Source organism: Chinchilla lanigera, unplaced genomic scaffold (genome assembly GCF_000276665.1).
Source record: "Chinchilla lanigera isolate Chin_1 unplaced genomic scaffold, ChiLan1.0 scaffold00088, whole genome shotgun sequence".
Lineage (NCBI taxonomy): Eukaryota > Metazoa > Chordata > Mammalia > Rodentia > Chinchillidae > Chinchilla > Chinchilla lanigera.
The window spans coordinates 8,905,898-8,932,156 of NW_004955489.1; the positions used below are offsets into that span (position 1 = coordinate 8,905,898).

At 40.3% G+C, this 26,259-nt stretch overlaps 1 protein-coding gene across 1 annotated transcript in view; it reads right to left on the reverse strand.

The window, feature by feature from the left end:
- Nucleotides 1-26,259, reverse strand: part of Fhl1 (four and a half LIM domains 1) — a 55,934-nt gene that overhangs the window by 17,053 nt on the left and 12,622 nt on the right. The window contains exon 2 of the mRNA XM_013504496.1: nt 20,133-20,206. The gene's annotated coding sequence lies outside the window, so the exon portion shown is untranslated. The remainder of the gene's footprint in view (nt 1-20,132; nt 20,207-26,259) is intronic.

The window sequence follows — 26,259 nt, forward strand, 5'->3', positions numbered from 1 at the left end:
CCTCAGCAAGATGTAGAAATTATCCCAATCATACCATACATTTATTTTAAGGACTTCTAACTGGAAATCATTACTTAGGACAACACTGAACAAGTGACTTTCCAGGTAAGACACTATGATTTATCTTGGATTTCAAAAAATTAGTGGTGGCACCTAAAAGAAAAGAGAAAATCAGAACAAGAAAATAAATAGAAAACAGTAAGAATTTTAGAAGGAAAATACATAATGCAAATACGAATCTCAGATCAAGGGGAAATGATTGTTTCATGAAACCAAGAAGCTGGTAAGGATAAATCTTCATCATATCTTTGGTGTGGAAATTCTCTTCCAGTCTATTTCTACCACCCACTTGTGATGTGTCTGTTTTATTTCCATGTTGCCATGTGCCATGCCTCAAAACACCCTTTCAATAATGCTAAATCCTGGCGTTCGCCAACCCCACCTGTTATGAACATTTCAAACCTCTGATAGATTCTTGATGGCTAAACATCCATGGGCTCATTCTGTAATTCACCCAGCTGATTAATATCCATAACAGGAAAGAAGAGCAAGTCAAAATATGCTGCCATCCATACCTTTACTCTTAATGCTCATAACTATGATTGACCGCCTTGATAGAGACCATCACAATACTTCATGATCCCTGATTCCTGATGTCAAACAGTAAGACTAGTAACATCTACTCTGTCTTCACTTATGAAAGGACTATAACAAATACATTACTTTATTATGCAGTGGTGTTTTCAAACATCGAACGGAGGACAGTGCTAGAATTCAAGGTCAAGGCTGAAGAAACTCACAAGTGCTTGTGTGGGTTTTACTCAGCAGAACATCTGAACTTAACATGGCACACAGAAGTGGGAGTGTGAGCATGGTAGGAGGGAAGTGACCAATTGGTAGCCTCTATGTCACTCAGAAAGTCCGTATTTTGTTAGGCTCTGTTAGGCTGTTGACTTGAGTTGACTATTTTGATAGCAAAGTGAATCTGGGTTTCTGGAGGACTGAAAAAAGTACAGAAGGTGAAAGCTTACTTGGCCATTGGCCTTATTTCCCAAGGGCCCTTATTTGTCTGCCCCAGCAGTGTCTTAATCCAGATTCCATCCAGTAATTCTTACAGGCAGACCCAGGAGGGTGCTGGCAGTATTTGGTAATTTCATCTTGCAAGAGCCAAACGAAAGTTCAGTATTCTGCTTCCCCACACAGTATCTGAATCTCAGAACAAAGGCAAAGGTGGCTATGAAAACAGGAAGACCTCTTACAAGAGGCACATAAATATAAGGCCCCGCAAACAGCAAGCACCATGAAAATGCTCATTAATTCCATTCAGTACCTGTTTTTGAGACAGCAAACACAAATAATTCCCTGTAGAAAGAGCCTTTTTTTTTTTTGTACTAGGAATCGAACTCAGGACTTTGTGCTTGCCAGGCAGGCACTTGTGCCACTGAGCTGTATCCCCAGCCCAGAAAAAACTTTTCTATTGTGGCAGGACAGACAGTACAACATGAAAACTGCAAGACCACGATGATTGCAACCTGTGGTGTGCCGATAACTTACTGCCTCCAAGGGTGCTCTGAATTCCCTGTTTGTCAGTCTGTGCCTGGTAAGGACAGAGTGCAGGTCCCTCCAAAAGTTGGAGATGCTACGAAGCCCTGAAATGAAGTGAGCCAAGTCTGCTCTGCATGTATTTCTACCTCTATTACAACTGCTTATTATTAAGAGCTGAAAATCATCTTCAATCCAATCTAATCCAATTGTTTCATGTTACAAATGTGAAAACTGTCACCCCAAGATGAAGAGATGCCTTGCTTCCCCGAGTCAGGTGCAGCTCCTGTCTACTTCCCGGGTGTCCACACTCTCAAGGTGCTGATCCCTGCTCCCTCTCAGGCTGCTTCCAGCAAAGGGCAGTTATTCATGATAAGGAAAACTACAGGAACATGGTTTATGGTAAATGAGGTTCATGTTCCCTTGGCTTTGGCAGTCATCAGCAGAACCCACTCTGTGTTCACACACCCTGAGACTAAGGGACAGTTATGTGACTTGTGGATGAACAGTGTACATTCTTCCACGCTACTGCAAAAGTCTAGTCAAAGAGAACTAAAATTTGGCTGTGATAAATCGGAAGTGGTGGCTGATACAGGATTCGGATGAATAGAGTAGCAGAACGTCTACCCAAAACAACTGACACTTGAAGAACAAGTGTGTGTAATTTCAAAGCTCTCAAAGTCAAGCAATATGTTCACTTTTCAGACAGCATGTACATGAAAGAGAATGCCATGAACACAAAGTTCAGTAAACAGGCCTTGTTAAAAGGAAGGTCTCAGGGATAGGGGTGTGGCTCAGTTTCAGAGCAAGTGTTCAGCATATACGAGGACCTGGGTTCAATTCCTACCATCAAAGGCCAGGGGCACTCTGAAGCTAGAGTGGCAGAAGCCACCAAAGAGCATGCACTTGGAAAGATTAAGTCACACTTATCTCAATCTAAGCTCTTCTTGTTAATTTTCAAGCAGTGTGATAATCAGAAAGAACTACACAAACTATGCACCCAGTGTAAATCAGGCTAGATCGTCAAGGTACAGAAAATGAAACAGAGATAACAGTGATTACTCTATTCCATTCACGAACTTCAATAAACTTTGTTTATACTGCATCCCAAGTTATTGTCAGGGGCTTTCGTAAAAGAAATTCAAGGCTTCATTTTTTACGAGGTTGGTTGAACAATTAACATTGTTAGTTCTAACATAAACAATACGGAACTTTCCCTGGGCTTATATACCTATTTTATAGTTTCCGGACAGGATGGTGTAGTGGCTAAGTATACAGACTCTGGAGCCTGCCTTCGTCGCTTCCTGGTTATGTGACATAAGTGAACTTCACTTCTCTGCGACTCATTGTGTCATTTGTAAAAGGGAGATAATAATAGAACCTATGTAATAGCGTAGTTGTGAGAAATATAGTAGCATTTGTAAAGTTTAGGCCAGTGGCTGGCACACATCAAGCACTATATATTATTATTAAGCAATACTCTAAAAATACAGGGGTCCCAAGCAGCAGATTCCTGCAAATCGAATTTATCTTCACGTTCACTAGTTCACATGAGGTATGTGGAAAAGAGTTAAGAGCTCAAGACTTTGGCCAAGAGCCTAACTGTTAGGACCACAGGCCTGAGAATGGCTGGAGCATCAGACAGCAAATTGCAAAGTCTCAGGGACTCAGAGGAATTGGCCTCCAGCAGCAGGACAAAGCAGTAGCAAGCAGTAGCAGTAGCGACAACAACATACAATGACCTAGCACCTATGAATGACCATGTATGTCTAACATGGATGAGAAGAGTTTATGAACAGATGTTAGAGACCTAGGGAGAACAAGTCTCTTTGACCCTTTAGGGAAAGGCCCAATAAATAGGTCTCAGCCACCCGCTGAGTCTTCAGATAGGTAAGTCTTTCCTACAGCCACTTTACCAAGAAAGGGCCCAGTTAGCCCAGTGGATGATTAGACCTTTTCTGGCTGGAGTTAACAGACTTTCCAACACACCAAATAAAGGTCTGCCCTCATGAGTGCTAATCAGTAAGTCAGACTGTCCTTGCTTCACATTTTACAGCTTATGTCAGGCTACAAAAACCAACATCAAAAACAGGCTACTTATATCTACTAGGCAGCTCCAGCTAGAATGCAAACTACTTTTGAATTTTGTGAGTTCATCCTGAATAAATGTCAAAGGCTTGGAGATCTGAAAGAGCCAGCCATGTCAGACTGCTTACCGAATGGACCAACCGCTCAGAGAAGATAAGGTTGCTGGTGCTGAGACATAACTTGAGTGAGTACAGCTATACCAATGGTCTCAGGTCTGAGACATCTGCACCATTGCCCCACAGGTGACCAAGCATACATGCCCACTCCAAGATGAGCTCAGGTTAAAGCCCCTAAATTGGGAAGACTCTAAGAAGACTATTATGTAACCAACCTGTGGGCAGGCCAGATGCTATGGTGCCGCTTGTCCCTCTGGACAACAACATACAATGACCTAGCACCTATGAACAGTCACTGAAGAGAAGCTGTGTTTTCCAGACCACAGTTCTCAAACCAGACCCCAAATAGTCCCCTCCTGTCAGGAAGGGTTGCTTAAACCTGTGACTCAGCTCACCCCAGGAGAACACCAAACGGGGATGCTCATACTCTAGCTCCCGGGAGGCAGCAGTACAGGGGCAGGGACAGCATTGGGATCAGCTGCGAGGAAAGCACAGATTGGCCCAAAAGAGTCTCAAGCTCCTCTGAAAACTCCAAAGACCTCCTCTAGTGGCTGGGACTGGGGAGGTCCTACAGTCACGATAACACAATCCTGTGTCATCCCAACTCATTTAGTCATTTTACCTGAAATCCTACCAGTCAGGACTTTGTGTTACTAGTACCCCCTTACAAAGTGAGAAGATCACTGGTGAGTGCTTATGAAGGCAGGTAAATGACATGTCTTCTGGTATTATCGGGGATAAGACGTGCAACAGTTTAGAATGGAAATATCTCTTGGGCGGAAATTCCAAACAGCTGCTCACCATTTTACATGTCCACAGTGACTATTAAACTGTCCATGTTCCTCACTTCACCAAGTTGTCTGTTTATTGATACCTTTTATGTATCATAAAGCCAACCCTTTTAAAGTGCATGATTCAATGATTTTCATGCAGTTATAAAGTTGTACAACCATCACCATTAATGCCAGAACATGTTCATCCCTAACCATCTCCGCAGTCACCCTCCCCACGTTCCACCCCTGCCCTCCCAATCCAGCACTCAGAAAGCACTAATCCAGTTTCTGTCTCCATGGAGTTGTTTACCACAGACATTTCATATGAATACAGTCATACAGTACGTGGCCTTTTGTATATGACTTCTGCCACTCAGCATGTTTTCAAGGATCATCTATGTTTTAACATTTATCCATTATTCCTTTTTATGGCTACGTAATACTCCATTTGATGGGTACCCCACTCACTGTTTGTCCACTTACCAACTGACAAAACCGCTGGGTTGTTTCACTTTATTTTTTGGTACTGGGAATTGAACTCAAGACATTGTGCTTGACAGGCAGGTGCTGTACGGCGGAGCTACCTCCCTGGCCCTGTTTTACTTTCTAGCTATTATGAATAATGCTGCTATGAACATTCTCTTTGTGTGTGTTTGTTTTAAGTATGTACAGTGCATGTAGTGAAAAGTGTTCCTCTCCCCGTGTGTCACCGGACATCCACTTCCCCTCATTCATAACCAATGATACCACTGTCTTCTTTATTTGTCCAGAGATACGGGGCATATAACAAACACATAGCTCCATATATATTTGTATTCTTTTCTTTTTTACAAAGCATATAGTGATACGTTATACCTCCTCCTCTGCACCTAGCCTTTTCTATTTATTTTCTACAGCTTTATTTAGAGAATTTTCCATGTCAGTACAGAAAGAGCTTCCCCCTTTTAATATGTACTAAGTATTCATGCGTAGACATACCACAACTGACTTGGTTCATTGTTTTTTTTACTTGGTTCATTACTGACAGATGTCTGTTTCCAGTCCTCCTGTGTAATAAGTATGCATATATGTTCTAAAATCAGATGCAGTGGCACACATCTGGAACTGCAACTATGTGGGAGGCTGAGGGAGAAGGATCACAAGTTCAAGGCCAGTCCGGGGAAACTCGGCAAGACCCTATCACAAAACACAAATGGACTAGGGGTGTAGTTCAGAGACAGCATGCCTACCCCTGGGAGTGGTGAGAAAGAAAAAGGGGGAGGAAAAGGGAGAAGGAAGTATCTGTGCTTTTAAAAGTTGGCGTGTACCAATTTTTAAAAATAGGTGAATTAGATTGCCTTCCTCTACCACTCAGATATTCAAGAGGAGCCGGCTGCTCTAGATGAATGGGAGTTCTGATTCACCAGGAAAGGGAGAGAGAGAGGAAGAGGAGGGATCTCAGGCGGATCAGGGAGCACCCACTGAAGCTTACTGAAATGGCAGATTACTTCTGTTCATGCAGAGAAGATGTCATCTGGAAATCCCACGCCAACTATGCTAAGGTTATGTTTTAGCTAATAAGCTGCCCAGAGAGGAAGTGGCTTTGGATCCCAAGCCTAGTATTCTTTGCACCAAGCCACAATGCCATGCCTGTGAATTTAAAAACAATAAACTCAGTAAAACACTTATGGTGACAATGTACACAACATGTGCGTGACATGCTGCACATGGTACTATATATTAGTGGCAATGGAGGATCTACTCTTAAAATCAAAGGTGTATCTTATTGCTTCTCAAGCTTTAGGTTAAAAAGCTATAAAGTACATGTGGTAGTTGACCTTCAAATGTTCATGCTGTCTTCATCTATTTTAAAAAATAAAAGGTAGCTGGCTCCTCAGCTGGGGATTATAATGCAGCAACCTCAGCTGGGCGCAAGCCCTCTTGGATGGCTAGACTGGCAACAGGTCACTGAGGCATACCACCAGGGAAGTGCAGGCCCTGAGTCACAGGCTGACCTTAAAGCTGCACGCTGTGAAAACAAGACAACTTTCATTATACAAGTCTGTCAGGGGTTTTTCAACTATATCTGTGTCAAGGTTTTCAGTTCACCCTTTAATTGTTTCTACTTTGAAGCAGAAGAATAGTGCATTGTTTACAGCCTCAAAGGTCAGTCTCTTCTGAAACGAGCTCTTGGGTTTTAAAGGTCACATAACTAACCGAAGCCAGGTGACCTGTGCTCTATGGTTATTTGTCACTGTTTTACCAATTTAGATTATATCTGTCTGTTTCTCCAAACAAGAAAAAAGAGCGCCCTCATTCTAATCTCATAGGGAACGTTTTTTAAAAACTTAACTGGATTTCAGGAAAAGGGTTGATGTGTATAAAGTAGGTTAAATATATGCAAACCATTTTCAAGGTATGTATTCTGGCTATTTGTTACATGTTAACACAGGGATCCCAAGTTGTGGCAGGTGACAGTTCAGTATGGCAAACCAGGAATATATAAGAATGTCAAAACCTAATTATTTTTAATTCCCTTCAAACTATCAAAATTAACATTAAAAATAAATGCTAAAGCCCATACAAATTATTATATTTGACCAGGAAGTGTACAGAAAGAGATGAATTCAGAAGTTATGAAACAGGATATTTAATTTTCAAACACATTTAGCAAGTTCAAAATCAAAAGTTAACTCTGACATTAAGATAACAGTGTAAACGTTAAATTAATTTCAAGGCTTCATTTAATGAAAAGGACAGTGAATGTTTCTGGGATGCTGCTGTGCTGCAACTCAAGAAGAGAGCACTGGACTTGGAATTGAAAGCCCCGGATGTGATCTCTGACTACCAAATTTCTCACTAGCCAAATTAACTTTCCTTCTGCATCTACGAAATGATGATATTAATACCTGTCCTGTTTTCCCTTAGAATTGTTTTAGGAACACAACTGAGTAATATGTGTCCAAGTACTACATAAATTGAAAGTACTATAAAACACTTGTAAAAGAAAAAAAAAAAAAACATAAAAGCTGAGCATGATGGTGCCCACCTGGAAGCCCAGCACTCTGGGAGACTGAGACAGGAGGATTCACAGTTTGCGGTCAGTATGGGCAACTCAACAGTTAGGGAGACCCTGTCTCAAAATTAGGTTTTATACATAGGGAGGTAGTGTCTTCTAATTTTTCAGGTGGACTTAATTTTTCACATGACTCACACAATTTTCACAATAAATACACGTATTTATCACGCATTATAAAAAGCTAGAGGCAGATCATTGTGAAGACTGGAAATCCCTGTGATAGAGATTCTCTTTCATGTTAACCCAAATTTGCAAAGATGTAGAATTTAGAAAATAGTAATATGGGTATTTTAGTTTTGCTTCATCAAGTTATTTAATCCCCCTGTGTTTAGTATAAGCAAGCTCCACATAATCTTATTTCTTTGCTTTGATGTAAAAATCAAAAGCATACTCCTCTGCATATTTGTATAGGGTATTTTTAGTTGTTCTAAGTAACAGACATGGATCATCCTTCGTTCTTTATATTGAAAATAACTCGACAAATCCTTAATCAAAAGAATTCTGCTATTTTTTAAGCGAAAGTAAAATAAGGAATACTTTGACTTCGGTTGTTTAAAGGGATGGAACTTTAGTAACAACTTGAAGAAGTGACTTAATCCCTTTGTAACACAGCCAGGGTAGGGTTTATTTTCCTGCTGTTATGATGGTAACTTAGAACACACAGCATAACAATATCAAATATCAATTCCCTCCAGAGTTGTAACTTTCTAAATGTAGTAATTAGTAATTTGTCAAGATTATCATTCAACACAAAAAATAAATACTCTCTATATAGTAATTTGAACATACATGTCACTTTCTGGATTAAGTCTTCAAATGCTATCAAATGTAAACAGGTCACTGTTTCATGAAATAAGATTACAGATGTTACAGGCAGATAAAAGGAGACATTAAAATATTATGTGTCTTGCCTAAAGAGAAGGAGGACGAGGGCAAACTAAGAATAGAAGCTAAAGTACTATCACCTGTCCCATGCATAAATCTAGAAAACTTTCCACCTTCCTACTAGCCATAAGATGTAGTGTAATCAATTGTTATATATTTTAAACATGTGTTATAGTTAAGAAAATTAACATTCTCAACTGATTTGTGCAAATGCCATTTAGTTAAGGATGATACTATCCATAGGAACGACAGAACATAAAATATTCCTACACAAATAAACTTTGCCCAAATAAAATTAAATCTGATGTGAAAGCTCAATGTTTCTATCTAAATCTTTCTAATTCATCATCTTGAGCTATAACACAAAGTAGGTATCGTTTTAAGCTCAACTTATACGATACACAGTAAATCAGTTTTATTATGAGTGATTATGAAACAATTGCAAGATAAGTCATATATTTGGAGATCAAAGAGAAAGTCAGTGGTAGAGGAATCAAGAAATGTGCAACCTAATAGTCTCTTCCCAGACCAAAGTGCATGTTACCCCACCATGCCAAGCGGTTTTCATGGGCTTTAAAGGATTATGTGTCTGTCTGAAGAAGCTAGTAAATTTTTATAACTCCCTATATAGTTTTTTTAAAAATTCATCCTCTGTTTATATATTTAAAATATATCTAATCACCAAGTTCTCCACCTGGGTCTACCACCTAATCTCTGCCCCAAAGATTTTCTGTCCTAACATTCTGTTCTTCTACATTCAGTTTTCTTGGACTGTCAGGATACCGGGAACACACCAGAGGTCTGTTTCTATCCAAACAACAGCAACTGGAACTGAAGTGAAAAGGAGAGGATTAGCTCTTAGAAGGAGTGAGAAAAACTGCTTGGATATACTTTTAAGGGATCTCCTGCCAGCCAGCTCAAGGGTGCTAGTGAAGACTTCCAGAAGGAAATACATCCAGCCAACCCCCTGGGCCAAGAGAGTGTTTGCACACAATTTTGGGGACTGAGAATAAAAGGATGAACAAAGCAGCTTTGCAAGAATGTAGGGAGTGCTTCCCTTGTGAATAGGGGCAAAAGTTTTACATGGGAATCTTTCATCTCCATCCCCATCCTTCCTTCAAATTATAACCCGAGTGTTGCTTTAATAATTTGCACTTAACACCTTGGCACCAGGGCTTGGGACTGAATCCAGAATGGACCAATTTAGCCCTCAGTTAACTGCTCCTCTGCCTTCCAAATGCAACAGATTTGGTGGGGGAACTAACACTCGGTGTTTTAAAATGCTTTTAAAGATGACCCTGCCTCTCTATAAGAACTGGAAGTTGCCTGGCTCCTGCCTCTGATGAAAACAAAATTTACAAGTGTACCTCCTTTATTAGGGGTACCCAATGTCCCAGTCACAAAAATGTTTCAATTTAAAAAATAAGCCTATATGTTTTCCCTGACTCTATGCCAGAATTCCAGAAACCTATTACTTTTAAAGAAGTTCCTATATGGTTTCCCAGTAACATCAGGGCGTTTTACATTTTTTATTTCACAGAATTCAATACGGATTTAGGCAGAGTAATGTAATGTTTAGAATGCTAGACTTTGAGTATATAAAATACGTGAAGTCAGCTGGTAACGAAATCTACTACACTCACTTTGAAATATATCCCCCAATAAGACAGACTGCAGATGGATAGGTATATAATAAAACAAGTATAGTAAAATGTTATAAATAGCGAAGTATAGCTAATGGTTATACAGGTGGCCGCTGCAAAAATCATTGCCACTTTGAAAATCTGCATAATAAAATGTTATGGGCAAACTAAAATACAGATAAGCCAAAACCCTGCAAAATGGACTGCAGTTACACATAAGCAGGACTGGCTTCCTGTAAGTTTACTTATTAAAAGGTAAATTTAAGACTGTGGGCACAGAACGTGGTACAATCTGGAATGATGAGGGGAAAGTGAACACCCGTGCCCCCAGAGAGAAGGAATCTGCCACACCCATTTTAAAGTTCAGAGAAGCCCTGGAAATCACACAATGAGCTACAACAACACACACAGACATTTTCAGATTGTCTGGAGGATTTTGGTTTAATAAGGTTCCCAATCCATTCATATAGCTCCATCTGAGAGACGCCACTGTAGCCTGCCTCCAGCTTCTTAACTGTCTCTCCTCTTTCACGGTCAAGTTTAAAGCTTATACTCATCTGTTTCCAGATTCCTAAAGATACTAGAAAAAAAATCTAAATATAACAGATGGGTAAGTGCTCATGGTAACTGGAAACCCAAATGTAACTTCAGCTTTCACAGGCCAGGGCCTTAACACCCACGGCTTTAGTGTAATGGTCCCGCTGTAGACCTTTTGTCTTTATTCCCCCAAGAGAAATATTACCCTGACTTTGATGGATGACAGATAAGTGCTATTCAAAATTTTATTTTAGGCTGACATTAATAGCCTTTACTTATTTTCAAGTCAATCAGTAAGTATTCTCCAACATGTTAAAATTTACTTATAAAACTCAGTTGAGCATGTCTGTCATTTTTATCAGCTTTTTAAATAGTTCAATACACGTCTAAAAATCTAATTCAGCTGTTGGTAAAACCTCTGAAACACATCTACAGTATGAATTCTAGGGCTCTATAAAATATAATGTGAAAACACTAGGCTAACAGAACTTTTTACTCTTAGTGTTTATGCAATCCATGACCCTTAGGTAATATAAGCAGCCATTAAACTCTCCCTAGAATTCATAGAAAGTAGTAGCAGCACACTGGTACCTTTCCAATTCTGAATCTGGTCCTCCCTCCCACTGCCCCTGCCCGTGGTCTCTCTCTCCACCTGCACAGTACCTCTTGCCTTACCATCCTCAACCCCAATTCTCCAGTTTCATTCATACAAATAAAACCCTCAACTGCACTTCTCAGGCTGGCCTCCCAAGTTTCAACAGTACAAACAGTGTGATCATGTAACAGGAAAGGAAAGGGGCAGCAACAAGTATGTATTTGTACACCTCACGGCAGTTAGAAACAGACACTCTCCAGAAACTGAAAACTGAGCATGTTGCACAATTAAGTTAGCACCTCTTCTTACCACCGTCAAAATAAACGGCAGGATCTTAACAAATCTGATAGCAGCGCTAAGAATGTCAAAACTTAGGCCACATAGTGAGAAATGGGCTGAATTTATTTGGGTGTGAAGTGTATACATGCTTGTACCTTACTATAAAATGCATCCAAAAAATTAAGACAAACTAATGGGTGGTTGGATATGTGATAAAGGTAGTATGGTCAAATATTTAACTGTAGAATCTAGGTGGTAGGAATGTGAATATTCATTGCACAATTTCAACTTTTCTGTGAAAAAACTTCAATCTTGGAAAAAAATGATGCCACACTATAATGAGGTAGGAAGGACCGTTCCATTTGAGGACATCCTCCAGTGATGTCAGGAATATGACTATTAGAGGAACAGCAAGTTAAACAAAGATCCTGAGATTGCCCTGTGTACCGTCAGGTAATACTGTGGTTTGTAATTTATTCAACACCTATCATTCAATTCACTGCTTCTCTAGTTGATGCCTACTAATCATATGGCACTAAATAATAAATGACACAGAGGACCTAAGGAGAAGTATCAGGATTCTTGTTCCTGAGAAGCTTCTAGTTTCCTGGAGAAAGAAGGGTACAATCAGAGATCGGAACCTCAACCAAATCCTTTATTCTTTTTGCCTTACATTGTCCTAGTAGAAAAAAACAGGAAATACCCTTGAAAAGGTCAAAGAGTCAGATCAAAATCTGGTACAAAGTTTATGAAGACTGACAGTACAGAGAGCAGAGCTGGAAACATAAAAATATGCTAAAAATATGAGAGCAGCTGTATTATCTCCCAAGTGCATCTATCACATGCTCCCAACACAAAAGGTGGAACTCATCCTCTCCATTTAGTCATGGAATGAATAAACCTCTTGAAGAAACAAAAGGCACTACGGACTGAATCCCCTGGCCCAAGGACACTGACAGCTACAGTATGTACACAAACCCTCGCAGCTGTCCACTGAGAAAGCTCTGCTTCTTCCCGGAAAGGAATATGTGCAATATGTAAAGTAAATTATGAGTTCACAGCCTTAAAAACTATATAAAATCAATTATGTCACATACACATGGCCCATAGTTTATGGGATGTCCACAGATTCAATAAAGATCACAAATTCTCACCAAGCTACCTATGGATCAATTCCTCTCTCTTATGGTGAAGAAATCTTAAAGAAACTGATTATTTATCCAGTAAGTGGATATCCTCAGTGAGAGATGCTGTACAAACGTAAAACTCAGTTGGGTGATAGGACAGAATATTCTTCTCTAAACATATTTTTATATATTCCATACATTTCTATTTAAGTTGATTTTGATCCCTCGTGCTGTGTACACAAAACTAAAACATTAATAATGAAAGAAACAATGAAATGCAGAAACTAGAACAATTACTGACACAGCTCTCCGCACGGGCTTTCACTATGCAGTATAAGGTAGATAGGATAATGATGATGATAAAGCACTATTCAATCTCAAGTATTATTAAGGGTTCAGACTTAATAACACCGCAACTTCTGTAAAAGCTTTAACCTGAGCTATGCTTCTCATACCGGCCAGAACAAAATTGGTATGATTTAACAATAATCTTAATCTAATAAATTTTCTAAGTTCACAGTTGTCTAAGACATGAGTCAAGGTTTCAAGCCTAGAAATGAAGGAGCATCTAACATTCACCTCACACTTATGGTTCTCTTTTACAAGTGAACATCTGTTGTTGGCTTCTCAAGTCCTCATCCTATTAATAGAAGAAGTGACGATGGACAGGATCTTAAAACAACTTTCACATCCACTGAGCTGTTCTGATGTTCAAAAATCTTACCAAAAACATTAAGTATCCTCACCTTCATATCAGACCTGAACTGAACTTGATGACACATCTGACTATAAGATTTCAAGCTTGTGGAATGAGAATGAAAAGATACTCTTCGCTTCCCTTGCCCACAACTTTGTGGTATCTCTATTAATCATTTTCTGGTTCCTTTGTTTTGATTTTAAGTAAAATTCATATTGTGAGCTTGTTCCTAGAGGTGATGAAAAGGATTTTCTAATAGATGAGTTACCTATGAGTGAAGCAACCTGCTATGCACTACCCTTAAACTAAAATGTTCCGACTTGATTTTAGACAACTCATTAAATTTCCTAAAACTGTAGTATCTTTGTGAATCTCAAGGCACCATGAGAGAATAAAAAGTGCTATATGGTCATCTGAAGAACTGAAGTCCAGGACGGTTTGACTCTAAGTTCCTTAGAGATCAGATATCTGTATCTTCGTTTCCCATTAATTGGAGATAGACAAAATACTGTACATGAATTTCAGTGTCCAAATGTGACTTTTTCCATGGACATCCTGCTCAATCCCAACTTTTATTGAGGACTTCATGGCATAGTTTAATACATTTGTCCTCTGAAATATGGTCCAAACATTATATGTACATAAATTTACAATCATGTAATAGATAAGAGATACTTTTTAAAAATAAAAATGCAGTGTCCAATTAATACTCCTATTAATTTAATATCCTTTCCAAAGATTCTCTTATAGAAAGTTCTCACAGACAGTTCAATTCACATTAATTAAATACTACTTTATTTCACTGAAAAGAAAATTATTTCCTAAATTTGTTTTCCTTGGGACATTAGTGGGGTGGGTGTGTGTGTGTGCGCGTGTGTGTGATTAGCTTTCCTTACAAGTGTGATGTATACTCTGATGGAAGACTGTAAAAAGTGAAGACTGTAGTGATTCCACATTTTGAAAGTCTAATGAGGGTCTCTTTTATAAATAAGGCATTCCTCAAGTGACAATGAATTCCTTCTGAAGCAGAGGCTGGGAAAAGTTAGGAGATGTTACAAGAGGTCAGAATTAATTCCATTAAATTCCAGACCCAGATTTAGTTGCCATGGAGACAGGAGAGATAAATAAACCAGTAACCTTAACAAATGTGCTGCACCTTTGCCAGACATATCTGTGACTTACCATTATTTTTACTTAAGTATCTTTCAGTCCAAACATAACTGACTCTGAAAACTACAAAACCAAACAGAACTAGGCCCAAAAGAAATACGAACGCTCATTCAAGCAAAGGGCAAACAAAAGAGTCAAGAGCTACCAACCCCTCCCCAGCAATGTGCTCTCTGTTCCCCTTGAAAGAAGATTGCAACATGAAGCTCAAGAGGCAATGACATATGGGAAAAATATGTGGTGCCAAAGCCAGAGGAAACCATGTCAAAAAAGAAAAACAGACATGAAGTAACTGCCCTAATTAAGAGAGGGAAGTGTACTTACACCAGGGAAACAAGTGTCTCTGAAACAGGAAGGCCAGCTGAAGGGAAGAGGGCCACTATGAGAAGGCGTACAACCTTGGAGTGAATTTTGCACTGCCCTCAAATTACAGGTTTATTAAGATTCTCCTTAAGTGTACACTGGATTTAGACGTGAAGGCTCATTCCTTGCCTGGCACTGCTACACTTCCATTAAAGGCTTTGCACTTTGTCACACGGGACATGAAGATGTCTCTCCATCAATCATGAAAAGAAGAAAGTGAGATGGGGGCTTGGGATGATAGAACAAAATAACCAAGAAGGAACTATATCACTGGAACTTCATAGGTAAGCTCTGGGCAGGAGTCTTCACCATGTTTCCATGGTTGTTTACTAAGCACTAACTGTATGATAAACAAGAACACCCTACTTGTAATCTGGAGTTAAACAGGTAGACACAGGAGATTCTCAACCTTCAAGTGAGCCAAAAGCTATAGTAAAATGTAAAAACATGAAAAAGCCCTCAAAGTGATACTTACATTTGTCCACATGCCTTCTGGATCATACACCTCATTCTGCGCGGCTATAGTCACACACATCTACAGCTCTGCGTCTTACATTTCTCAGTAAGGCTACTTTATACAAACTCTTTCACACTTCTATGCAAGTACCAAAATGGTCATTTTTAATGAATTCTTGGAATTCCACTGCAATTTAAATTCCACCCCAATTTAATCAAAACTATTTGTTCAATAAATGAATCATTTTTCTAATGTTGGACATTTAAATTTGTTCTAATTTTGAATCCCCACAAACAGCACTGTGATGAACACCTATAACATATAGTCACCTTCTTTTCCCTTGGGGTGATTTATGTCTTGAACACATTTTCCAAAACAGGATTACTAGATTAAAGGATCTGTGACTTTTGCCAGAAAATGTTCCAAAGGGCTTTGTACCAACTTATAATGCTACCAGCAAGAAGCGAATGTCTGTCCCCAGGTAATCCATCAGCATCGAGTTTCCTTTTCCTTTTTCTTGATTTAATAGGTAGAAAGTGTACCTTGTAGATGTTTGAATATGCTTGTCTCTACATGCTAGTGAGGCTAGACATTTTTCCATGCATTTATTTACTGTGTCTGGACAATTAATTCAGCCAACAATTACGAAGCATCTACCTCATGCCAGGCCTGTGTGTGCCTTTCTTACAATCTGTATGGGTTTTGTGCATAATATAGAATTAAACTGTCTTTTCATATGTGCAGCAAATTTCTCCTGGCATACTTTCCTTTTCATTTTAATTATACTTAAATATTTTCCACAGTAGGGTTGTATGTATTAGAATCTGTTGATCCTTTCCTGACTTCTTCTGTCATTTTATACCTTATCAGGTTATTATCTATCCAGGAATTTGATAACTATCCTATTTTCTGTGGCCTTATTTATAAGCTTTCTAAAAGCCCTATAGTCTCCTATATTAAAATTGACAGGTCTAATCCCTACTTCATGATTCTTAAGCATTAACATACCTATTTTTTAGTAGAAGCACATAACATAGAAGAAAAATTCAAACAAAAGTTTATCTTCTAACGTATGCTACATTGTATCCAAAAATGGTTGATTTTCCCCTACTTTGCTGCAACTAGATACGAACTCAGGTTTATCTAGGAAGATTCAACCTCTAATAGCCTTCATAAAAATCTTTTTCTCAAGCCAAAGAACCACTCCTGCCTATTTTTTCTTGAGATTCCTTTGAGCTTAAGTCCTCTTGCTACTCCAACAAAAACAGGTCCTCAGACTAGTGGCAGTGTAACCGGCCACTCACTGGAACTGCAGAATCTCAGGTCCTACTCCAGATGTGCTGCATCAGAATCTACATATTAAAGAGCGGGGAGGTGGTGAGGGAAACACCTGTGCCTACTGATGTGCCTTCTCTTAATCAGGTACCATCAGGATGCATCCTTCCCCCGAAGTGTTTACCATCAGACACTTTAAAGTGCTCCCTTAAAATGAACACCACTCAACACTGGATCCGCAAAATCAGCGAGCTCACTTTCTCAGAGAAAGGATGACCTTCTGTTAGCAACCACAGTTTTACCTAGAACTGATGTTGAAAATTCACACCCCTACAGGAGTAAAACACCCTGGTAATGGCATGCATCCCTTGTCATTAGTGTCAAGGAGACAGCAGAGAGTGCTGGAGACTTGGGAACCTCAGAGTTCGTGCTCCATCTAAGGGAACAGAGGCGATGTGGCTCCAGCCTCGTATAGCCAAATGGAAATGCAGGCTCAGTGTTGCCAGATCTTCTCATATTTCAAGAGAAGCTGAAAAATCTGGATTGTCAAAAATGTGAAATTTCTCCATTTTTAAATGCTGGCAATTCACTGGAAATTTTAAAAGAACACATCTGTATGCCAGATCGAGTTCACCAGTTTGAGACACTGGCACCAGAGGGATGATTTTGAAACTCTTCAACCCCAGGTAACCCATCTGTGCTGATTCGCACGCCTACTACTAGGGCTCTGAGAACGGTCACACCAATATCAATGGCACACACATCAAATCATTACTACTGTCTTTTACAATTTTGTGTTTTGTGAATATTAAAAACTTCCAAGTTAATAGTGAATGACCATATGCCACCGATACAAATATTTCCTAGATGCAAAATATGTGTTTAATTAATTAACAATATTGTCATTACTAGAGTACAGAGAACTCCTATTTAGCCCAGCTCATGTATATGTTAAAGATTACGCTGTGGTCAAGTCTGTGTTCCAAATAATTTCATAAACTTGAAGACAAACAAATGGAGTAATTTCAACTTTCTGAATTATAAAGTTTATCTATGATAAGTACAATATTAAGCTTAAAATAAGACATAGTATTATTTTTTAAAAACTGAAGTATCTTTGAGTGGAAACTGTAAAGTCCAATTTCTTAAACTGTTCAACTATTCCAAGCAAACTTTTAAAAACTAGAGTATAAGCCAGGCATGGTGGTACACACCTGTAATCTCAGCATTCAGGAGGCTGAGACAGGAGGATCACCTTGAGATTAAGGCCAGCCTGGGCTACATGAGTTCAAGGACTGCCTGAACTACATAGTAAGACCCTGTCTCAAAATAAGAAAAATAAAATAGAGTGTGAAGTGCACAGTTCACATTTGCCTTCATTTGGACCCTGGGCACAGCTGTGTCCCCAGCCATTATCACATACTTTACTATTTATACGTGCTTATGTGGAGATGGCATAAATCACAGACTCAAAGAGCAGAGTAGAGATCAGGATCTGAATGGGCAATGGGACTTAACACTGGGCAATGTTATTAAAAAAAAACAACGCAAAGCAGCACCTGCCTAGCAAGCACAAGGTCGTGAGTTCGATTCCCAGTACCAAAAAAAAATGTCTGGTGAAAAAAAAATCAGTTGGCTCATCTGCTAAAAAGAAAATAATCTAGGGATATCCTGCGCTTGACTATCATACCCAAGCATATGACTCTTTTTGCTTTGTATACTACTACATTCCTAGACTGATGTACAGCAGGGCTGAATGAATGGAAGAAACACAAGATGTCACTGCATAATCCTATGTATTTCTGTCACAGTGAGACAGAATTTAAGAGGTCCTATATAACTGACTCACTTGAGAAACTCATTGCTCTCAAAAAAAACCTAAATAACACAAAATTTTGGTCAGAGTTCAGATATCACGGGGTATTCTTGGTATTTGAAAACCACTTCAAATATGAGTTTAGTTTCAACTAAACCATTTAAAGAACATAACCTCATGTCCAAAGTTCCTATGGAAGTTCTCTACTGACGAAGCATATCAAAGTTGCAGCTTGCTGTTGAACTCCTAAGGGCAAACAGTGCATGAGAATTGCCAGGTTCCAACTAGTTGGCATTTCCAACTAAGCTGACGGGAGGATATTTTACTTAAATAACCTAGTCTCTGTTTCTGTGGGAAAATAAAAATAAGAGCTATAAAAATGCACAGAGCTGAAATCTTTGGTCTTTAGATGGAACACTGTAGGACTCCTCAGAGCAGGGTGACTGAAGTTACAGCCTCCTGCTTGAGCCAAAGCAGTTCTTCTTTGATTTTCTTTACTGAGGTTAGATGTATGATCTTTTGAAGACACGTTTCTACAAATTTTTAAAGTTCAGAAATAACCACAGTAGGTAAAGGCTATCTATGAATGAGAGCTATGGCAAGGTTCAGAGCAAAGATCCAGTCTACCTCAGCTGCTGAAGCTTTTATCAGCAGCCAGTCTAAAGCCCTGGCTTTTAGAGGGATTCCAACTACTACCACAATGGAGAAAATGCAGATTAAATATTTCTAAAACTTCGTCCTATGATTTTTACTCTTTGAAGTTTAAAATATTTTTGTGTGAATAGGTATCATCCCTAACCTGAAAATCTAAAACTCCACAGTGCTCCAAAATCTGAAATTTTCTGAGCACTGACATGACGCCACAAGTAAAAAATTCCACAGCTGACCTTCTGTGATGGTGGGTCACAGTCAAAACACAGGTTTCTAGTCAACGAAATCAAAGGTTTGGGCAATCTGGCTATTCACACCAATGCAGCAGAGCTGCCCTGAACTGGGGGGTAATTTTTAAAAATGTGCTGGCACATGCTCATGTGAACCAGAAGCAGCACTCTTTGGCATTCCTATCACCATATTTTATAGTGACAGTGATGTGCCTTGGCCCCTTCTACCCAAGGCAGAAAGGTTCCCGCTGCGTGGTCTGGTCAACACAACCTCTCTGGTCACCAGTAGGAGTCTCCTCCTTCTCTGTCCCAGGATCTGCTCCATGCAGCTTTCCTGCTCCCTACTGTTCATGCTGTGACATGAGCAGGTCTTTATTTTCAATCAGACCTTCTAATGGTTCTGTTGTGCCTGGCAGATTCACTTTCCATGCCCCCAAGTTCAAAGTAAATGAGGTTTTCCTTTGTAAAGGCATTCCCAAGAGAGCTAATATTAGGGTAAGCTGTGATATTGGTTGTGTCAATTAAAACAGTAATAAATTAAGAGTCTCATGCTCTATCGACTGAGGTAGCCGGGCAGCCATAAAATAAATGCTTTTAAAACCTCCTGTACAGGGGCTGGGGATTTAGCTCAGTGGCACAGTGCCTGCCTGGCAAGCGTAAGGTCATGAATTCGATTCCCGGTACCGGGGGGTGGGGAAAAACAAAACAAAACAAAAAAATAAAATAAAACCTCCTGTACAAATAAAGCTCTCTGTACAATGCTATCCCTGACACTACAAATTGGAAGGTTGGAGAGCAGCATAAGAATTTTGTGGCAATTTAGCAAAACTTACCTCACACTGGATGTGTGGAGAGCTGGATGTATTCGGCAAGGGCTTGGGCACAGCTGAGAACAGGTTCCAATTGCCTAAGTTAGGAAAAAAATGAGAATCAAGAGTCTAAGTTACCTTTTTAGAAGAAAAGTCATAAATTCTAAAAAAAAGTCGTTTCTTTGAATTGGTGCATGGTAACACATTCTACTTTATTTACAACCCTGAGAGTTAACAGAAAACTGCCAGGATGTTCTGCATATTTCTCCAAATGTCTGTTTATCATATAACATTAGCACTGGCAGCGGATCTGGCGCCCTCATTATCAAGCTGTATTAGCTCAAACACTCAGCATTGTTAGGGGAGTGAGCTCATGGCCTATTTCAGTTTTAAATTAACATTTGGCAATCACCCGGGTAATCAAAACAAATGACTCAGTCGTTTAGAATAGATTTATTAGTTGAGCTTTTTTTCCTCTTCTAACATCTTTAGAATATTTTGCCACAGGAGGGCTCAGATCCAGCTAGAATGTAGAACACAAGTCACCAGAGGAATATTTAGAGGTGTTGCCATGGAGACGAGGTTCGGTGTGACCACTGAAGTTATCTCCAATCAACAACAGGATTAGGATGCAGGCGAGTGAGCGGGCTCATCCCAGTGTGGACGGTGGTGCGGCACTAGGAAAGAGGTGTGCCCGTGCTGTTCCCGTCCCTGACACAGTCTGCCACAACACGCTGCCCCCCCCAGGCCCGCGTCCCCACGGGCCCGTACGCATCACCGCCTCATCCCACCGAGGAAAAACAGCTCCCCCTCTGCTTTTTCACTGCTCTGCCCCCATCACCACAACAGTGCCTGGCACACAGGTGGCGCTCAAGAAGTACTGATGGAAACAGGCCAAACAGAAACCAAGGATTACAATCAGGCTTGGAACTCCCCGCTTCCACCAACCATTTCCAGACTGCCCGCCCAACAGGCAGTGGCTACAGATTGAAGAAATACTAAGGTGCTGGACAATAACGCGCTGGACCCATTGTTCAAACAGGCTAATGGGTTCATCTAAGAGACCTAAATGACAACTGTCAGAGTCGAAGACCCTTCTCAACTCAAAACAGACAAAGCTGTTGACTGTAGCGACAGGACTCTTGTCAGCCAGGTCCAAATGCCAGTGGAAGGCAAACCTGCGGCAGTGGTGAGGCGCTAACATTCAGAAAATATTTAAAGTGAATGAATTCAAAGGAACACCTTTAACTCCTCTTCCCACTAATGCTTAAGCAGAGACAATATTTTCATGTTCTATCGTATAAGTAAGTATTATATATTTCACGTTATAGCTTGGCTGTCCTACAGGACTTTTAAGTGTCTTGGTAATGGGGACACAGATCTCTCTCTTCTGCCCCCTGGAGGATGTCAGGGATCAGGAAATGCAAGGACGTCCTCTGAAAGGGATAGCTAGGGTCCTAGTTTGGTGACTAGAAGATAATTTCTTTCCCTTCCCCAGCCATAGCCCTCCAAACCAGAACTTACAGGTGTACATATACAGAAAGCCTGTTCCTTCCCATCTCCTACCACCCACATCCCACTCATATGGAAATCACTCCTTCTAGAAAGGGTCACACCCTTCTGCACAGCCACAGCACAAAGGCAGCATGGCACAGCTCCTGGAGTCAGACTGTCGGGCTAAGCTACTGGCTCCACCTCCTGTTACCTCCTAAATCCTCTGAGCCTTACAATGGCAACGTACCTCACAAAGAGGTAAGCGCATGCAAGGGTATTACAGACATAATTATCACTAATAGCACAGCAGGAAAAGTCACAATGGTATCAAACCTGTATAATAAATTTCTACACTGCCGTAAACACTTGGCACCAAACGTACTTCTCTTTAGATTCAACCTCATTTGAACTTCCAACCTGACTCCCTCACACTCTAGCCTTAATATCCTATTTCATCTTACTCACCCTTCTGGAATTGATTTTTCCTGGAGATGGACACAATTCATACTGGCTTCTACTTGAAGGAATCTGGGTCTCTGCTTAAAGAGGCAGAATAGCTTCCCTCGTAAGATCTCAGCCCTGCTGATGCCCTCCCCTGCCTTCTCTCTGTTCCGTCCCTGTAAGTTCTGGTTTGGAGGGCTGCAGGTGGGGAAGGGACAGGGACGGTATCTTCTAGTAACCAAGCCAGGACCCTAGGTATCCCTATCAGAGGACGTCCTTGCAGCTCCTGTTCCCTGACATCCTCCAGGGGGCAGAAGAGGGAAAGGCCCAAAGGCAGAGAAGGCAAAACTCTCACACACTGGGTCCTACTGGGGCCCTGGCAGAGGGGCCTTCCATTCCATACCTCATGGGTTCCCCATGAAGAATGAGTCCACAATGGAGGAAAACCTGTAGTGAGATGTGACCTGCAGTTGTGCTTCCCTTCCTCTTGTGGTCTGTGCCAGTGTGTAGCACTACTTGGGGCTTTGAGGAGGAAGACACTCAGAGTGGGTGTACTTGTGTCTACTTTTCAAACCGCGGCGGATAATTGCGGTTCTGACCAGACATAATACAAACTGTGCTGACAATATTGCGCAAGTCACAGAACACAAACAGCAGCAGCAGCCAAAACGCACTGGGTAAAATGTGATGACAGCAAAGTAATCCAAAATAAAACCCAAACACTTCAGGGTCAGTCATGCTTTAAAATAAATCATATTAATCTTATCCCACCCTGACAAAATTAATAAGTACAATTAGACAAACCATTTATATTATTCCTGAACAGGCCAGCATACTTTTTAGTGATATTTAATACCACCACTTTCCTTCGGGTTTAACAAAAGTATTCTGGCCAAAGACACTGATGACCATATCAGTACTTAAAGCCAAGCTTAAATGATCCCCAAATCACCAATCAACTGGGTGAATTATGCACAACAATAAAATCCAGAGACAACAGCTGTTTGAATGAATTTAAAAGACCAGTTGAATCAATCAAAATGGATGATCCCCAGGGATTCAGTCTCCTCTAGATTCTTTGAATGCAATTGCCATAGCAACCGTTCCTTAATCTGTCCTTCAGAATATTCTCTCCCACCTAAGAAATCAAAGAGTGAGTAAACCCCAAGTATCTTCTTAATTAGGCACACTTGTGATGGCAATGGGCAGCTCGGACTTCTCATTTACCCTACTGTTACTCATTTTCCTACTTGGGCTCCTATGGGAGTCAAAAACACCAGCACATGCACCGTTAAAAACACACTTCCAATGTTATCATGAAACGCAATAATAAATACAGCTGAGACAGTCACTAGCTCATTTCCTTTAGCAGAAGAACTGATGAACTGGCTCTCAGCAAAATAATTTATTTAAAATAAATAGTTCAGATGAAACATCTCATTTTTAGTAATTCTAACATAACTAAATCATTAATGATCTGCAACATAGCCAAATCGTTAATGATATTAATTTAATAAGTAAACAAAACCTAGAAGGATGGAGTTAGAGGTGTAGCTCAGAGGTTAAGCACTTGCCTAGCACACACAAGCCCTTGGGTTCAGCCTCAGCACGACACACACACAGACACACACAAAGGATATTGCCAAAGAAATGCAATAAATTCCAATTTTGTGTCCTTAGAGTAGGATTCGGTATATAGTGTAGTTGGTGATATACTTTATTCTCTGGAAAATCATTTATTTCCATATAAGTGTCTGCATTTACTTTATCTGGTATTATCACTACATTCTTCACAATTTGAAAAGAGTTTTCATCCTTACTCATTTTGGGAAAAGATAAACTATATTTTAAAAGGTGTGTACTAGATGTACTGTACTACACACTTAAAGTTGTGATTAGTCCAGATTGTCGAACACTTTTGCAGTTTCTTCAAAAGCCTAAAAACCGCAGATTTACTAGAATTAGATAACTTTGCACTAGGGCATATGTAACCTTTAGAAACACTGACTCTGCTTTTATATGTTTTCAAACTAGTATCTTTACTGGATGTGGCCTGACCCATAAACTAAACAGAAGGCAGTACAGTGAGCAGTGCCCCCCACGATGCCTCAAATAAATACCAAGACTTTCCTTGGGCGGTTTTGCGAGGCAAATTCAAAGATTTTTGGAGGAGGATGTCTCACGTTATACCTCAGTGGTAGAACGTGCCTAGCATGCACAAGGCTTTGGAGTGCATCCCCAGCAGCACCAGAAAAAGAGAATTTTTCGGTCTTTAAAGGAGAAGAAGAATATACGTGCTTATTTCTTGACAGGTATATTAAAACATTAAGAGAAAACCAAAAATTATCAGCCATTAGAAACAAAGCAAAAACAAGTCAAATGATGAAATCATTAAGAAAAATAGAGACAAATATTTGCTAAAGTCAAAAGGTAAAACTTTGAAATTCTTGTCCTTTGCCCTAATGTTCAATATTCTTGTTTTGTTTTAGAAATAAGGAGATTGATGTCCTTTCAATGACTATTATAGCAGCTCCCAAATAAAACAAACAATAAAAATTAATTTAACTGACTGAGAGGCTTGAATTAGTCATTGCCAAGTTTACAACTTTCCCACAATTCCAAACATTCCTTTGTTAAGAAAAACCACATTTTTCCATGACCAAGAGGACCTTGTTAAGTGATGACAATTCTGTTTATATGACTCGCTGTGGACTACCCCCCAAATTAGAACTGCATGAAAGCAATAAGGGACAGAATTGATACAGAACCCTAAGTGACAATTCTGGTAACTCTGTTAAGTGCACCCAGACAAGCTTAGCCCTCCCACAAGCCTGGGACTCCCAAACCAAAGACTGAGCCCTGTCACCTCATGACCCTCAGCAAATTCTGCCCTTTTTTCCACAGAAGAGCTTTCATGGTTTTTCTTCCCTATGATCTCATTTCTGCAGTCCCAGTTTGGCCCACTCACTTCACACCCAGACTACTTCATCAGGCTGAACGATGGGCATGCGCCCTTCTTCATGTAACTGTCAGAACAATCTCTAAAATGTACCACCTCAAAGGTTTCACTCCCTTTCCCCAAAAGCTTCGTCCACAAAAAGGGCCAAATTTCTTAGCTTGAGATTCAAGGGTTGTAGCTCAGTTTCACCCTCCCCCATATTCAGCGATGGCTCTGGCTGACTCCTTGTCTCTGAAGCTCACCGCTACTATAGAATGAAAGGTGCTTTGGCTCGTGCTCTTCTCCCCTAACCAGTGTTTCTCAAACCTGGTGCACCAGGGAAGCATGGCAATGACTGATGCCTAAGTGCTTGTTATGGTCTGAATGTGAGGCCCTTATAGAAGAGGCTTCACTCAGCATTTAGCACTCTCGCCTTTCAAACTGTTTACTGCACGTGATCTCTTTCCCACTTACCACATCTTCCCAGTGTTGAACCTGAGCCTGGCCAGACTTCCCAATCTCTGAGTGAGAGGCTGTAAAGCCAGGATGCCAAGGCAGGACAACTACTGATGGCTTCACAGGCCTGCGGGCTGCACAGTGGAGTCCACGACACCGCCACCAAATGTTTCCTCCTCTTCTTCACTCTAAAAGCTCTCCCACCTTCCTTCCTGTAATAGTTTGAATGTTTTTGTACCCTCCAAAATTCGATTTGAAACTTAATCACCAACATATTATTAAGTGGAGGCTCTGAGGAGATTACTAAGTCATGGAGGATGAAGCCCATGGGAGAGGGATTAGGTGCCCTTCTAACAGAGCTAGACCGAGTTAATTCCTTTGGCCCTTCTACCTTCTTTCATGTGAGGACACACCATTCCTCTACTCCTTAAAACACAGCAGCAAGGTGCCATCTGGGAAGCACAGAGCAGCCCTCACCAGACAATGGAACCTGCCAGTGCCTTGATCTTGGGCTCCTGGCCTGCAGAACTGTGAGAACTAAATTTCTGGTGTTTACAAATCACCTAGTATCAGGCATTTTGTTACAGCAGCACAGACTAAGAGAATGCCCTGACCCCAGTTAAGTTTCCACAAATGAATTTCATACAGCCAAAACTGAGAACCACTGCCCCAAATTCCTACAGCTCATACTTGTCAAACTTTAGTGGGCATTAAGCCTCCTGAGGAAAGAAGTATCTTGTTAAAACTCAGAGTCTTGGGCCCTATCCCTAGCATTTGTGACTCATCAGGTCTGCACTCACAAATCTACATCTCTAACAAGCT